Source organism: Mustela nivalis, assembly GCF_964662115.1.
Source record: "Mustela nivalis genome assembly, chromosome: 1".
NCBI lineage: Eukaryota > Metazoa > Chordata > Mammalia > Carnivora > Mustelidae > Mustela > Mustela nivalis.
The window spans coordinates 198,384,896-198,401,068 of NC_139020.1; the positions used below are offsets into that span (position 1 = coordinate 198,384,896).

General features: G+C 44.1%; 1 protein-coding gene across 12 annotated transcripts in view; it reads left to right on the forward strand.

The window, feature by feature from the left end:
* Positions 1-3,345: 3,345 nt before the first annotated feature.
* MAP4 (microtubule associated protein 4) overlaps positions 3,346-16,173 on the forward strand; it is a 195,736-nt gene continuing 182,908 nt past the window's right edge. For 6 of the 12 annotated variants that reach the window (XM_082703337.1, XM_082703316.1, XM_082703317.1 and 3 more), the window contains exon 1: positions 3,690-3,867. The gene's annotated coding sequence lies outside the window, so the exon portion shown is untranslated. Of the gene's footprint in view, positions 3,868-16,173 lie in introns of all 12 variants that reach the window. The other 6 variants (XM_082703321.1, XM_082703322.1, XM_082703323.1 and 3 more) reach the window with 3 other exon arrangements.

The following is a 16,173-nucleotide window of genomic DNA, read 5'->3' on the forward strand; positions in this document are numbered from 1 at the left end:
AAGTAGGCAGAGAGAGAGAGAGAGGAAGAAGCAGGCTCCCCACTGAGCAGAGAGCCCAATGCAGGGCTCGATCCCAGCACCCTGGGATCACGACCCAAGTGGAAGGCAGAGGCTTTAACCCACTGAGCCACTCGGGCGCCCCTGTTTTTCTTTTTTTTTTATAAAAAGATTTCATTTATTTATTTGACAGAGAGAGAACAAGAGATCACAAGCAGGGGGAGTGGCAGAGGGAGAGGGAGAAGCAGGCTTCCCCACTGAGCAGGGAGCCCAGTGCAATGTGGGGCTCAATCCCAGGATCCTGGCATCATAACCTGAGCTGAAGGCAGAAACTTAACTGACTGAGCCACCCACCACCCCCATAATGTTTATCCATAGAAGTCTTACAACTCTATTGTTAAGGTTAATTCCTAGGTACCATATTGATTTTATTTTTTCCTATCATATTTTATAGATGATTATTGATATATAGAAATGCTATATACCAATATATATGCTATATACCAATACCTTCTTGTATATTACTTTATATGGAATATCCTTGCTGAACTCTTATTAATTCTAATAGTTTGTAGCCCTCCCCCAATTTTCTACACAGAAAATCGTATTACCTACACATCGGAATGGGCAGTGGTATGAGGAAGGTCCTGAGAAGGGACAGTTCAAGAAACAAGGAAGGGAGATGATGCTGTGCATAGTGAGATGTAAGGCAGAGGATGAGGGGAGCTGGAGAGACAGCATCATTGCACAGGGTCTCGAAAACCAAGGATTTTAATACAATGGAAAGTCACTGAAGAAGTTTCTGTTAAAACTGGAGGGAAATCTCTATGGTAAGTCACTGGGTTCTGCTCATGTCTATGTCCTGGTCCTTGGTCAAAATTTGGATGAATAAATAAAGAGCACACTTTTCATGTATAATAAATTCACTAGATCATCCTAAAATGCCTTATTATAACTTGTAGAGCCTCAAAAATATATCCTTAGACATGGAACTGGATGTTTGCTAAGATCCTTTCCAACTCTGTTGCTGGGGTTCTATGCTTTCCATCCTGGGTATTCTGGCACTGGAGAAAGTGTTCTTATCCATTGGAGGTCGGGAAACAGAAGGGACTGTACTTTGAGAAACAATCTACTAGGGCAGATCCACGTTTACATGAATGATTCCACATATGTGGTGAGTGCTGTACCAGAGAGGCATGTACGGGGGTGCAGGAGGAGTGTATGAACTGGAGAGGGTGGTGTGTAGGTTGTGTAACTGGGACTGAGAGCGCTTGGAAGTAGCTCTGGCAGTATGCAGGAAAGAGAAAAGGGACTGGACCAGACAGTATTGGTGTTGGTGGAGAAGTTTCTGAGGCAGAAGGAGCATCTGGAAGGCCTGAGATGGGGAGAAGGGGGGAATAACTGAGAATGACTCTTGAGTGACTATTTTGGGATATGTGATACACGTAACATGGTGACTTTATTAAAGAAGGAATGGAATATTCTAACACTTTTGAATTTTCCTAGTCATCTGGCTTCTAAGGAGCTTGAAGCTAATTCCACTCTTGAAGCCCAGGACAGACATTGGGGCTGGTTACTTTAGGCAGCAAGAAGGATCAAAGTAGCTTTTTAGCTCCCACCTGTATGTTTCTCTTACAACAGCTAGTCCTGTTTGGACAAAAAGCTGTGGAAGTAATATATGAAATCATGCTAATTCATTAGGATAGGAAGTCTATTTTATTTACTTTTTAGTAAGTGACTATCACTATGCAGTCCTTCCTGATGTGCTGGTGCTCATTCAGTGTCTGTCGGATGAATGAATTCAAGCTTGTAATGGTAGTTCCCCTGCCCTGGAGTCTGCGCGTGAGACAGGGGAAAAGCTTTGAGTTTCGTCCCACAGCACCTGCCTTATGAATTGGTCTGTGACCTAGATCAGTCATTTCAGTTCTCTGTGACTGGCCTGAAGTTCTTTGCAGGGCTCCAAATTCATACAACTATGCCTTTTCCACTTATCCTTCTACTCTTCATTCCTCTGTATTTGTATAAGCTATAAATACTCCTTCATAGTCATTATGAGCAGTACTCTATTTTTTTTTTAAAGATTTTATTTATTTATTTATTTTTAAAGATTTTATTTATTTATTTGACAGAGAGAGTGAGCACAGGCAGATAGAGTGGCAGGCAGAGGCAGAGGGAGAAGCAGGCTCCCTGACGAGCAAGGAGCCCGATGTGGGACTCGATCCCAGGACGCTGGGATCATGACCTGAGCCGAAGGCAGCTGCTTAACCAACTGAGCCACCCAGGCGTCCCTGAGCAGTACTCTAAATGCTAGGTACCAATCTAAGCACTTTATATATATCAACACATATGACCCACCTAACAACCCTAATAAACTAGGTGCCACTACTATCTACTTTACAGTTGAGGAAAATGAGGAGCAGAGAGATGAAATATCTCCCGCAAGCTCATATAACTTGTAAGAAGCAGTCCCCAGATTTGTACACAAGGACTCAGGGTCCAGAGTCCAAGTTTAACTACCTCACTCTGCTACTTCCAGGTGACCCTAATGGGGGCTATGTCAGAGGCCGGTGACTGCATTATCCCACTTTTACTAAGGCAGCTGAAGCTGAACTTCCCCACGGTGACACTTGCTTTCAAGCAAGTCCAGTGTTCTTTCTAAAGCAGGTAACCAGCCAGCTCTAGGGGTTGACTACATGGCCCCCAGGCCTGGTTGCCTGAGTTAAGGCACCACTCTGATTGCTGGCTTGCCGGTCATTAGGTAAATTACCAAACTTCTGTGTTTGTTTCTCATCTGTAAAATGAGAATGGGAACATTAACACCAATTGTAGAGCATCCTTGTGACAGCAAAGGAGTTATTAGGTGTCACACACTTAAACGAGAGTGCCTGGACTATAATAAGTACTCAGTAGGCGTGAGCCATCACTTTTCCTTCTGGACCACTGGTAGCTAGCAAACGTATAACGTGACCCAAACAGTAATTTTAAGTTTCTTAGTGGCCACATTTTAAAAAGCAAACAACAACAAAACAAAAAAAAACCACGAAACTATTTTAAATGTGTTTTCTTTAATCAAATAGATCTAAAACGGTAATAACCAATTTTGCTATCAACTGTCGTTTATAATCAATATAAAACTATGAATGAGATCTATTTTTTGGTGCTAAGTCTCGGAAATCCGATGTGTACTCTACACCTACAGCACGTTTCAACATGAAACAGCCACGTCGCTTGTGGCTGGTGGCAGCGCAGCCCTAGAGGGGCCCCACACCCGCGCCCCGTCCCCCCACAACTCCTTCCCGCGACCAGCTGGCCCGCGCCCTAGGCCCCGCCTCGCGCCCCGCCCAGGTTACATCACAGAGCCCGCAGGCCCCGCGGGTGGGGAGACCCGGGCCCTGGCCGCGTGTACCCGGCCGCTCGCATCCTCTCCGCTCCAAGCACCCAAGTTCTGAAAGGAAGCAACGTCCACTACAAAGCCCTGGCGGCAGTCGGTCTACCCGCCCGCCGCCCGGGTGCTAGCCGGCGGGAGGCGGGAGTCTGAAGCCCCCATGCGTACCTCGCCCCCAACGGCCCTCCGCTCGCGCCGCTACCATTGCGAGGTCGAGGCGGCGGGGCCGACGCCCATTGGCTTGCCTCAGCCCTCCGCCCGCCCCCTCGCCGCGTTTATTGGTCGGAGCAGCGGCGCCCGCGGGATAGGCGGTGGCGGCGCCCCTCCCTCGCGCCGGCCCTCAAGAGGGCGACGAGGAAGCGGCCGCCTCCCTGCGCCCCGCCCCACGGGCTTGCTCGGTGGCTCCGGCTCCTCCCGACTTCTCCCGGCTCCTCCCGGCCGTCTCCCGGCTCCCTCCGGCTTCGGCTCAGGCGCAGCGGCGGCGGGTAGGTGCGGCGGCAGGCGGGGCCCGATCTGAGGGGCGGCCTCCCCACTGTCCCGGGGGCTGCCCGAGCCGCGCCCCGCGGGCGCCTGGGACCCCGCAGGGCCCGCGGGAGGCTGGGAAGGGCGGTGGCCGCGGGCCTGTGGGACGCGGGGGCGGCCGGGCTGGGGGCCTGCGGGCGTGATCTTCCGAGGCTTAGAGGAGTGATCCGGGGGCGCCTCGGGGCGGACCGGGCTGAGAGGACCGGGGTTTCGGGCGTCTGGGGCGTGGGGCCGAGCGACATGCTTTGGGCTCAGGATGGGGTTGCGCTCGCGGGGCGAGGGTCGGCTGCGGTCTGCGGCCCTGGGTGGGGTTCGGGGGCATAGAAAAACTCAAAGGTCCGTGAGACTTCGGGGGTCAGTTGAGGTGGGGTTGATGTGAGCTAGCGAGAGTGGCCAGTCTGGGGTTACGGGCGGGGCTGAGGGGCGGTCTGGAGAATCGGGCCCCAGCCTGGGCTCTCTGCGCGCGTCTCCTCCCGCACTGCTGGGGGACTAGCGTGTGTCTGGCTGCGGGAGGGCAAAGCCGTAGCAGCAAGGGTGGGGATGGGAGGATTGGGACTAGGACCGGGAGGGGGCAGTTGGAAACGTTTCCCAGAACCGAGATTGTGATTTAGCACCTGGACCAGGTTCTCCGCTGGTGTTGCTTGAGCCCTTTTTTGGTGAAATTACCCCGTGGGGGTCAGGACGTTGGTTTTTTTGTTTGTTTCCACCCAGGAACGTGTAAATTAAATGCTTTTGCTACTTTAGGGAGGAGGCAGTCATTACGCTTAGGTTTGTGTTTTAGCACCCAGACCCGGTGTGGAAGGTGCTTCTCGGGAAGGTTAGTGTTACCCAGCTCTCTCCTGGAAACTCCCTTTCTTCCTTCCCTCCTCTGGTTCGGTTACACTATTGCTCCCCAGGGCCTCTCGATTCGCTCTCCCGGGCTGCATAGCATTGCAGTGTTCCTTGCTGTGTGTGTGTGTGTGTGTGTGTGTGTGTGTGTGTGTGTCTGTCTGTCTCCCGCCCGTTTCCCTGCTGCTGCACTTTTGGCAACTGCCTCTGCTCTTTCCCAGGGATGGTTGTGGCATTGCATCAGGGGATATTTGTGCTTGTAATTTGCTCACTCAGCCCAGGAAGAGGGAGAATAGTATGCTGCAGAGATGGGAGGGGGGTACCGTCAGCTCGGCTGGGTAGGCAGAGAAATGGGTGTGGTGAGGGAATACAGCTGCTCTAGGCCTATAGGGTAACACTGCCCAGTCATCAGCTCAAAGAGATTCAAAGAGCAGCAGCAACAGCTATTTTTATAAATCAGTCCTGAATCCAAGCTGAGCACATGGATTTAGAGTGAACAGTTGTCATGCTCTAACTATTACCGGCTGGGTGTTTGGTAGACAACACTGGAGTTGCTAAGGGAGAGCTGTGCAGTGCAGCAGGTACTTTACTTGCAACTTTTAAATTTTGCTCCTCTCACCTCTCTGAGACTGGATCTCTCTCTTCAGGGGATGTCTTTCCAGTGCAGTGGTTTGATGGTCTAGACTACTCCTTTTCAAGTGAGATGTTCCTGTATCAGTGGTAGTCTTCCTCTCCACTTTGGCTTAAAAATAATAAAGCTATCACCTTGTGAGCACTTGAGCCATCTTCTAGGCACTAACCATAGGTCTTTGTTTACAGATGGGGAAATTGAGACTGGTAGAAATAAGGGGTCACACAGATAGTTATGTGGCGGAACTGGCATCCACGTCAAGGTCTCTCTGGATTCCCCCCAACCCCCCCCACTAGTTTAGATACGTGAAATTTTTGGTTTATGCAAGGGTGACTCAAGCGCTTGAGAATTTATTCATGCAAAGTAATCTCACCAGGGACTGATAAACCAGGTACGAGTTTATTTACACCGAAAGTATAAGGTGCCATGTACACAGTTGGAATTAATTATCCACTGGCTAGGACACCTTCTTTGTTTCTGGCCAGCCAAATCAGTAATAAAAAGGCAATTGATTATAGAATGGAAACTAAGGACCTTGGATGTTCTCGGGATGTTTTAATCAAGTTACTGAATCCTAGTGAGTTTCCCTTCTTTTCCCATTGTATGAATAAATACATTAATGTGTGACAGTGCTGGGAAACTTCTAAAGACATTTTCCCACCCTGTCTCAGTGTCGTTGTTTTTTTAGTCATCTCTTCCAATACTTATCATTTCAGCCTATTTAACCTGTGTCAAATTTCTCAAATTTACAAGTAGGTTTACATTATGTATTAAAAAGTCATTTTCCATTGTTTGCTGACAATGAAGGAAGCACCTGGGTTCTTATTTCTAGGTGGCTTTGCTCTATTTTTAATTTTTCTTGAGAATATGAAAACTTTTTATTAATTGCTTACTCTGGCGTTCAGAGGAAAGTAGGACAGGTTTCCCAAGCTTGCTTGAAATGGATTGAGATATGGGAAAGATACTGCCTTGTGGTTTTAATTTTGGTTTTAGGGTGGGGGTGTTTGTGGAAGTGAGTGTCCCCTTGTGTAAAGGGGAGTGTTTGTGTGATTTGAACCTCTCATCCCCATCAAGATAGGTGACTTGGCATTAGTTTGTTCTTCCCGATTTCAGAGTCTTGTTCTTTTTCCCCGATTGATCCATCTTTGTCTCTTGAAATTTTTGCTGTTGACCCTTCGAATTTAGGGCATCTTCTTCCTCCTCTTTCTCTTCCTTCTCCTCCTCCTCTTCCTTTTTTCCCTTCTTTTTAAAATTACTGTTACTACTGTTTTTAAGTAATCTCTACCCCCAACATGGGGCTCAAACTCAGGACCCTGAGATCAAGAGTTGCATGTGCGGTCCACCAAATGAACCAGCCAGGTGCCCCCCTTTTTCTTTTTTTTAAATATTAAGCATGGTTAGTTGATGTGTAGATTTTATTTTCCCTTAAAAAGCAAGAAAAATCTGAGGAACATTTTGACCTAATGGAAGTCATCTGGTGGTTTTTATTTGGTCAATTTGAAAAGGAAACCGAGTAAATATCACTGATTTCAGTTTGTTCTTCTAGTTTTTTTTTTTTTTTAAAGAATTTATTTATTTATTTGACAGAGACAGATCACAAGTAGGCAGAGAGGCAGGCAGAGAGAGAGGAGGAAGCAGGCTCCCTGCTGAGCAGAGAGCCCGATGTGGGATTCGATCCCAGGACCCTGGGATCATGACCTGAGCCGAAGGCAGTGGCCTAACCCACTGAGCTACCCAGGCGCCCTCACTTTGTTCTTCTAAACGGCACTTTTAGAACCAGGTTTCTGTAGACTTACTGCTAGGAATGTGTTGAGGACAATTATGGTCAAGAAAGGGGTTAAAGCAAACTAATATATATGAGGGATCATATTCACTACCTTTTTAGAGCTTCCTGGGCTAATCTCTCAACACAGACCTAATGGGAATTGCTTTTGTATGTCATTAAATTTTTGATTAATTAATTTATTTTTGAGAGAGTGAGCATGTGGTAGTGCGCGCATTGGTGGGGGGGGGTGCAGAGGAGAGGGAGAGAGAGTGTTTTAAGCAGACTCCAAGCTGAGTGCCATGGGATCCAGGGCTCAGTCTCACCATCCTGAGATCACAGCCTGAGCCGAAACTAAGAGTCTGAGGCTTAACGGAGGGCACCACCCGGGCGCCCTGTATGTCAATAAATTTTTGAGCTTGAAAGTCAATCCAGTTTACTTTGGCATTTGTTTGTACAGTAGAAAAGTTAATCTTCCTTTTCTTTTTAATATATATATATATATATATATATATATTTAAGATTTTATCTACTTATTTGATGGAGAGTGATGCAGTGAGAGAGGGAACACAAACAGGGGAGTGGGAAAGGGAGAAATAGGTTTCCTGCTGAGCAGGGATCCCGACTCTGGGCTCGGTCCTAGAACCCCAGGATCATGACCCGAGCAGAAGGCAGACACCCAACAACTAAGCCAGCCACCCAGGTGCCCCTGGGGGAGGTTAATTAATTAATTAATTATTTGAGAAAGAGAGCGTGTGCCTGTAGGAGCGAGGGCGGGAGGGGGAGCAAGAGAGAGAATCCCAGTGGGACTCTGCGCAGCTCTATCGCACCACCCTGAGATCACAACCTGAGCTGACACTAGGAATCTTGACACTTAAACCTACTGTACTCCCAGGCACTTGAAAATGTTAATCTTCTCACCATAAAAACTATCTTACTGGTTTGCATGTATTTAAATTTTAAAATGTATTACTTTCCCTCTTTCTGACTTTACAATAAGGCAGTTTAAAAAATAATTTATTTTGAAATAATTTTAGATTTATAGAAGACTGTCAAGATAGTACAGAATGTCCATATAATCTTTATCTAGCTTTCCTTAAGTTTTTTAAAAATATTTTATTTATTTATTTGACAGAAAGAGATCACAAGTAGGCAGAGAAAGGGGGAAGCAGGCTCCCTGCTGAGCAGAGAGCCCTATGTGGGGCTTGATCTCAGGACCCTGGGATTATGACCTGAGCCGAAGGCAGAGGCTTTAACCCACTGAGCCACCCAGGCACCCCTAGCTTTCCTTAAATTTAACATCTTCTGTAGTGAGACATTTATTAAAATTAAGACATCAATATTAGTTTAATATTTTAACTAAAATATAGGCTGTCCTCTCATTTCCCTAGTTTTTCCCCAGTGATACCCTTTTTTTTATTACAGGATCTGATCCAGGATACCACATTACATTTAGGTGTCCTGTTTCCCTAGTTTCCGACAATCTGTGACAGTTTGAGTCTCTCCTTGCCTTTCTCTCCTTGACACCTTTGAAAAGTAGCAGTCAATTATTTGTAGAATGTTCCTGAATTGGGTTTTCTGGTATTTTGTCTTGATTAGCCTGAAGTGAGGCATTTCGGGGAGGAATACCACAGAAATGGTATGTCCTTCTTGTCACATCATACTGCATTTCAGGGGATACCTGATAGCAATGTGACTTATTACTGATGTTAACTTTGATAACTTGATTAAGGTAGTATCTGCCTGGTTTCACTAAAGTGACTATTTTTCTATTTCTTTCTTTTTTTTTTTATTTTAAAGATTTATTTATTTGACAGAGAGAGAGAGAGAGATGACAAGCAGGCAGAGAGGCAGGCAGAGAGAGAGAGGAAGCAGGCTCCATCCCAGGACCCTGGGATCATGACCTGAGTCGAAGGCAGTGGCTTAACCCACTGAGCCACCCAGGCGCCCCGATTTTTCCATTTCTTTACTTCATTTGTTAGAAGCTTGCTGGGTCAAGCCCATTTCTGGAGGAAGGGAAGTAAGCTCTACCTCCTGAAGGGATGAGTATCAAAGAATTTGTGAACCTGTGTTAGAATCACCCACAGTAATGAATAAATATTTTGGGGAGGTTCTGTGAGGCTACCCAAAGATCTGAGTTTCATCCACGAATTTTAGCATTCATCGGTGAAATTTGCCTGTAGTGGCATTTACCGTGTAATTGTAGTGGTGATTTTCTGTTTCCCTCATTCCTTCTACATTATTTGGAATTCTTCTGAAGGGAAGATTTGTACACGGCCTTCCCCCCCACAGTTTATTTACTTATTCATTTGTATCAGTATGGATTCATGAATACGTATTTTTTCTTTCGGGATGTAATCTAAATACCATGCTTAGTTGCTTACAGTCTTCTGGCTTTGGCCATTTGGTACTTAAGTTCTTTTTTTTTTAAAGATTTTATTTATTTATTTGACAGAGATAGAGATCACAAGTAGGCAGAGAGGCAGGCAGAGAGAAAGGGGGGAAGCAGGCTCCCTGCAGAGCAGAGAGCCCGATGCTGGGCTCAATCCCAGGACCCTGAGCCCATGACCTGAGCCCATGACCTGAGCTGAAGGCAGAGGCTTTAACCCACTGAGCCACACAGGCACCCCTGGTACTTAAGTTCTTTCTCTATGTCCTCCTTTTTTTTTTTTTTTTTTTGGTGCTGCATGATGCTCCAGTCTCATCTTGGATTTTCCCTGCCCCAGCCCCCACAAAAATCAGCCATTTTCCCAAGGAGCCCTGGTTTCTTTTATTGGAGAAAAATATTTAGAAACACAGATCTGGATTCTAAGTGAACTGGATGTACTCACTACTGCTGGGCTATCACTGCTTCTAGATGTCTTAGAGGGCAGACCTAGGAACTACATGTATGTATACTGCTTACAGTATCCATATACGTACATGTATACTGACCCAGGTACACACACGTGTATGTTTATTTCCGTATCTATCAGTATATAAATATGATGTGGTCGTACTGGTCTCTCTGACTCTAGTCCAGTACCACAAGTTCATTCTAGGGTTCCTCTCCTTGCTTATTTGTAACCCCCCCCCCCCCCCCCCGAAACTTGGCTCTAGTTATTTATAATAGATTTACTTAACTGTTCAACCTCAGTGTATGTGTAAGGTAGGAAAATGGAGTTTTCATTAGCATAATAAAGTCCATTTCCAAAGCAGTTTGCAGTTGTTACCTAATTTAAATTATACTCCTATAATATTGGTATTTTAAATGACTGTTTTTCAGCCTCAGTGGAGAGGTGATGTCATTTGCCCTTGGCCAAACAGGAAGTGAGTGACTGCAGCTGGAATTGATGACCTGTTCTCACTCCCAGGGCTAGCTTGATCCCAAGCAAAGCAGTCTCAAGTATCTTGACTAATAAGTCAGCCTTTGTCCCTTAGTGGGTTTGCTCCTTTTAATTAGAGAAGTTCCTGGATTTTAGAATTTTTTTTTTAAACTTTGACAGTGTTGACAGCAGGAGTAATTTCTTTTCTGGAATTATTTTGTCCCACGTAAGTTTTTTCCAGACTAAACAGTTTTTTCCCCCCAGCCACCTCTTAGGAAATGTGCTTTCTAAACCTTTTACTATGTTGGGCATCTCTTGTGGACATGCTACAATTTGTCATTCTGTCAGATGTGGTCTGATCCAGATATTGTATTAAGCCCTGGAAAGGAAGTGATTAAGGAATTCAGAATGACCCCTTTCCACTTAGTTTCCACCCCTGCTGCTTTGAAATAATTTTTTTTCTTTCTTTCCATATCCACTTTTCAGTGTTGCTTTATACTTGTCTGGTAGTAAGCTCCCTTCTAGGTATTTTTCCTTAGAGTTGCTGTTAACCCATGTCTTTATTCTTGATTGGTTGATTTTCTGATTCTATGTTTTGGACTTGTTTATGCTCCTGTTTTCTTTCTGTAAGTCCAGTTTCTGTCCATTGTTCCAAAGGACACTTTTTGAATCCTGATTCTATTATCCTGTGCCTTTTGGTACCCTTCCTGTGTCTGTAATTTAGATATGTTCTTCCTCTATTTTGACTTGAGTTGATTAAGAAAACATTTGCCGAGATAGTGCCAAGATCAGATTTTATATGTAATTAGAGATAAATTAGCAGTAAAACTTAATACTTTATTTCCTCCTTACTTCTGACTTTTATTACCTTAGTATTTCCAAAGATTTTGGTTCTGATTTTCTGCTATAGTTTATGTACAAAATTATAATTAAATATTTTACATAATTTTTTAAAAAAGATTTTGTTTTAATCTCTATGCCCAACATGGGACCTGAACTCACCACCCCAAGATCAAGAATCACATGCTTTCGGGCAGCCTGCATTGCTGTCATTTAAGCATTGGATTATTATTATTTTTTTTTTAAAGATATTTATTTCAATCTCAAATAGGTGGAGAGGCAGGCGGAGAGAGAGAGAGAGAGGAGGAAGCAGGCTCCCCACTGAGCAGAGAGCCCAATGCGGGGCTCGATCCCAGGACCCTAAGATCATGACCCGAGCCGAAGGCAGAGATTTAACCCACTGAACCATCCAGGTGCTCCTAAGCATTGGATTCTTGATTTTAGCTCAAGTCATGATCTCAGGGTGGGTGAGAATGACCCCAGCATTGGGCAGAGCTCAGTAGGGAGTCTGCTTGAGATTCTCTCCTCTCCCTCTGCCCTTTCCCTGCACTCGAAAGAGCTCATGCACCCTCTCTCTCCAATAAATAAATAAAATCTTGAAAAAGTGCATGCTCTACTGACTGAGCCAGCCAGGTGCCCCTAAAATATTTTAAGTCTTGAACTCTGAAGGCACAGCTAGGTTTTTTTTTTTTTTTTCTTTAAGATTTATTTGTTAATTTATAGAATGAAAAATTTAGGGGAGATTGTGGATAGTGTGGTGAGTGGGAATAGAAGTTAGAGACCCTTAAGAAAAATGTTGCTTCTGGGCGCCTGGGTGGCTCAGTGGGTTAAGCCGCTGCCTTCGGCTCAGGTCATGATCTCAGGGTCCTGGGATCGAGTCCCGCATCGGGCTCTCTGCTCAGCGGGGAGCCTGCTTCCCTCTATCTCTCTCTCTCTCTGCCTGCCTCTCCATCTACTTGTGATTTCTCTCTGTCAAATAAATAAATAAATAAAATCTTTAAAAAAAAAAAAAAAAAAAAAAGAAAAATGTTGCTTCCTAAAGTAACTCCTCTTGTGAGCTCTTTTTTTGTTAAACTGCCTGAGATGATGATTCTTCTTTTTTTTTTTTTTTTAGACTGTCTGAAATTCTTGATCAGATGTTCATTTGGGTTAATCCATGTTCTGTGTGAGGAATAGAAATACACTGGGAAGATTCAAGAGAGCTCTTACTCATCTTCTTATAGGTAGATCATATTTTCATCGGAATAGTTTGTACTGGGGTATAAATGTTTCTTTGGGTGACAGGTGATTTCTTCTTCTTTCCTTCTTTCCTCCCTCCCTTTTCCATCCTTCCCTCTCTCTCTTTCTCTCTTTTTGACAGAGAAGTGATTTCTGAGTTTAGGGAGGAGTGGGAAAAGGGAGAGGGTGAGCAATAAAACAGACTTAGGTATTTTCCCGTTAGTATCAGCTTTAGAAAGCCTTTCTGATCATTTTCATAGCCTGGTTATGTATTCCTCTTTGGTGTTTTCATTGATATATATCTTTGGGTATATGTTATTCCATATTTTAAAAAAATAAACGTATAATTCACATATAATAAAATTTGCCGTTTTAGAATATACAGTTCATTCTGGGTTTTGGTGTATTCACAGTGTTGTATATCCATCATCACTATAAAATTCCGGAACATTTGCATCATCTCCAAAAGAAATCCCAAACCTGTTAGCAGTCACTCCCATCCCCCATCCATCCGATCTCTGGCAATGAGGTATCTAATTTCTGTTGATGGATTTGCCCATTCTGGACTATCCCATAAACGCAATCATATAATATATAGCCTTTTGTATCTGGCTTTTTTCATTAGCTTGTTTTTATTATTTATTTATTATTATTGACAGAGAGGAGAGAGACAGCAGGAGAGGGAACACAAGCAGGGGAAGAGGGGAGGGAGAAGCAGGCTTCCTGCTGAGCAGAGAGGCAGATGTGGGGCTGGATCCCAGAATCCTGGGATCATGACCTGAGGCGAAGGCAGATGTGGCCCTCTAATGGGGCCACCCAGGTACTCCATTAACATATTTTAAAAGTTTGTCCGTGTGGTAGTGTATATCAGTACTTTATTCCTTTTTCTTTCTTTCTTTTTTTTTTTTTTAAGATTTATTGGAGAGAAAGACAGTGCATGTATGAGTGTGCAGGTGCGGAGGAACAGAGGGAGAGAATCTTAAGAAGATTCCCTGGTGAACACAGAGCCCGACATGGGACTTGATCTTTCAATCCTGAGATCATAACTTGAGCCAAAATCAAGAATAAGATGCTCAACCAACTGAGCCACTCACGTGCCTCTTCCTTTGGATTTCTTTTCTTTTCTTTTTTTTAAAGATTTTATTTATTTATTTGACAGAGAGAGAGATCACAAGTAGACAGAGAGGCAGGCAGAGAGAGAGGGGGAAGCAGGCTCCTCGCTGAGCAGAGAGCCTGATGCGGGGCTCGATCCCAGGACCCCGAGATCATGACCTGAGCCCAAGGCAGAGGCTTAACCCACTGAGCCACCCAGGCTCCCCTTCCTTTGGATTTCTGCATCAGTTTTACTTCTGTATGCCTTTCCACTGGGTTGAGATCTTCTTGAAGAGTCTATTGAATTATTTCATTTCCTTCTTTTTCTCTATTACCAAATGTATATTCAGTTAACACTGGTATAAAAATGCCGTTGTAGTGGAATTCATTGTTGCATAATGTCATAGAAAATGGCACAGAGGGAAAGTGGAGTATTGTTAAGAATATTTTACCTAGGGGCGCATGGGTGGCTCAGTTGGGTAAACGACTATCTTTGGCTCAGGTCGTGATCCCGGAGCCCTGGGACTGAGTCCCGCATCGGGCTCCCAGCTCCATGGGTTAGTCTGCTTTTCCCTCTGACCTTCTCCCCTCTCCTGCTCTCTCTCACTCTTTCTCTCTCTCAAATAAATAAATAAATAATCTTAAAAAAAAAAAAAGAATATTTTACCTATTATAAAACGTTTCCTATGGTCCAGAAAAGTTCAGTCATCTTACTTCTATGTGTCCTCTGTACACTTGCCTCTAATTACCCTTTGTTACTGGAACTCAGAATGGGTGTGTTGAAATAGGAACCTTAATTTGATTTTATATATTCTCTAGGGAAATGTGTTCTGTCCTTATTCAAGAATAGTTCTTTGATGAACATAGGAGTACTTAAGATGTGTTTGGCTATGTTGATTGTTAATTTTGTGTTTACATTATTTTGTGTGTAAACTTAAGTCCATTCATTTTCATTTTCCTCCTTATCACTAAATCACAGAGAGATAGGGGATGCAAAACATTGGCTGTCAAAGGGCAGGATCTGACCTGTTATTTTTTTACTGTTCTTTCTTTAGTAGACATGAAGAAATGCCTTTTTTTTTTTTTTTAAGATTTTATTTATTTATTTGACAGACAGAGATCACAAGTAGGCAGAGAGGCAGGAAGAGAAAGAGAGGGAAACAGGCCCCCCGCCAAGCAGAGAGCCTGATATGGGGCTCAGTTCCAGGACCCTGAGATCATGACCTGCACTGAAGGCAGAGGTTTAATTTCTTAGCAGTAGTAGCAAAATACAGCGGTATAAGATATACCTGTATTATTAAGTCTGTCCTATTTAATTCAGCTCTAAGATGTGATCTGGTAGTGTCCTTCTATAACTTTGCCCATTTAAAGGGAAACCTTTAGGTTATTACTGAAGTCCATATTTCTCAAACATCCTGCAGTTGCATTGCCCTATCAATTGTGAGCTTGAATTCATAATAATAATTTCTGTATACCTCCTGTTTTTTGTAGGAAACTTTATTAAAATGAAAAATTTCACAGGGCGCCTGGGTGGCACAGTCGGTTAAGTGGCTGCCTTCAACTCAGGTCATGATCCTGGGTCCTGAGATCAAGCTCTGTATTGGGCTCCCTGCTCAGCGGAGAGCCTGCTTCTCCCTCTTCCGCTGTCTGCTGCTCTGCCTGCTATCCCTCTGTCAAATAAATAAATAAAAACTTAAAAAAAAAATGTAAAATTTCTGATCCTTCACAGAAGTTGAGATTGGTTTAATGAAATGAACCCCAAGTATTTTTTGAGAGAGAACATGCACGTGTGCGTGGTAGGGAGAGGAGAGAGGCAGAGAGAGAGAGAGAGAGAATCTTAAGATTCTCTGTAGAGCCCAATGAAGGGCTTGATCTCACAGCCTTTAGGTCATGATCTGACCTGAAGTCAGGAATCAGGTATATAACTGACTGAGCCACCCAGGCACCCCAAGAACACTTGTCTTTAATAATTATCAATCCATGACAATTTTTTTTTTTTTTTTTTGAGGATTGTTTTAGGCAAGGTCACTTTCCCTTAGTGGAAAGATCAGAGGGTCTTTTTATTTTTATTTTCATTTTTTAAGATTTTGTTTATTTAGGGGCACCTAGGTGGCTAAGTGGGTTAAAGCCTCTGCCTTCTGCTCAGGTCACGATCCCAGGTTCCTGGGATTGAGCCTCATATCGGGCTCTCTGCTCAGCAGGGAGCCTGCTTCATTCTCTCTCTGCCTGCCTCTCAATCTACTTGTGATTTCTGTCAAATAAATAAAATCTTTAAAAAAAAGATTTTATTTATTTGTTGTCAGAACACACAAGCAGGGGGGAGCAGCAGGCAGAGGGTGAAGCAGGCCCCACATTGGGCACAGGGAGCCCAAAGCGGGACTTGATCTCAGGATCCTGGGATCATGACCCAAGCCAAAGACAAATGCTTAGTCAGACATCCTGCCGTGACCAGTATTGATTCATCTGTATCCTCTCTTATTCCCCAACTATTCTATACTGGAGTATTTTGAAGAAGATGCAAGACACCATATCATTTGTAAATATCATGGGATATGTCTTAAAATATAGTACTTGTGGGTTTTTTTTTTTAAAG